We start from the raw sequence: 399 nt of genomic DNA, 5'->3' as shown, positions 1-399 counted from the left end.
CGACCACTGCAGTCCAAGAAAGTGAAAAAATCATTTTAAAACAAATATTTAGGGTTTCAAAGCGCGTAGAATTTATTACTTTTTTAACAAAAATCGATTGTAGATATTCTGACATCTATTTTGTTTAGTTATTGAAGTAAATTTTTTACTTTCTTTTAGAATTTTACACTATAATTAAAAGAAATTTTCGCTGCTTTCTGGGTGGAATCTTTGTTGAAATCTATCAGATTTCTAAAGAAGTGCTAATAACCAGAAGCAATAAATTGTTTTCTTTCAAGCTTTGAAGCGTATAGTTACAAATATAAAGTATTCGGTCCAAAAAAATTGAGCTTTTATCATTATTATTTCGACCACTGCAGTCAAAAAAGTGAAAAATTCATCCCAATACAACTATTTTGG

The sequence above is a fragment of the Polistes canadensis genome, unplaced genomic scaffold (assembly GCF_001313835.1).
Source record: "Polistes canadensis isolate GaletaPanama2010 unplaced genomic scaffold, ASM131383v1 scaffold_790, whole genome shotgun sequence".
In the NCBI taxonomy this organism is placed as follows: Eukaryota; Metazoa; Arthropoda; class Insecta; order Hymenoptera; family Vespidae; genus Polistes; species Polistes canadensis.
This window is presented reverse-complemented; position numbering follows the sequence as displayed.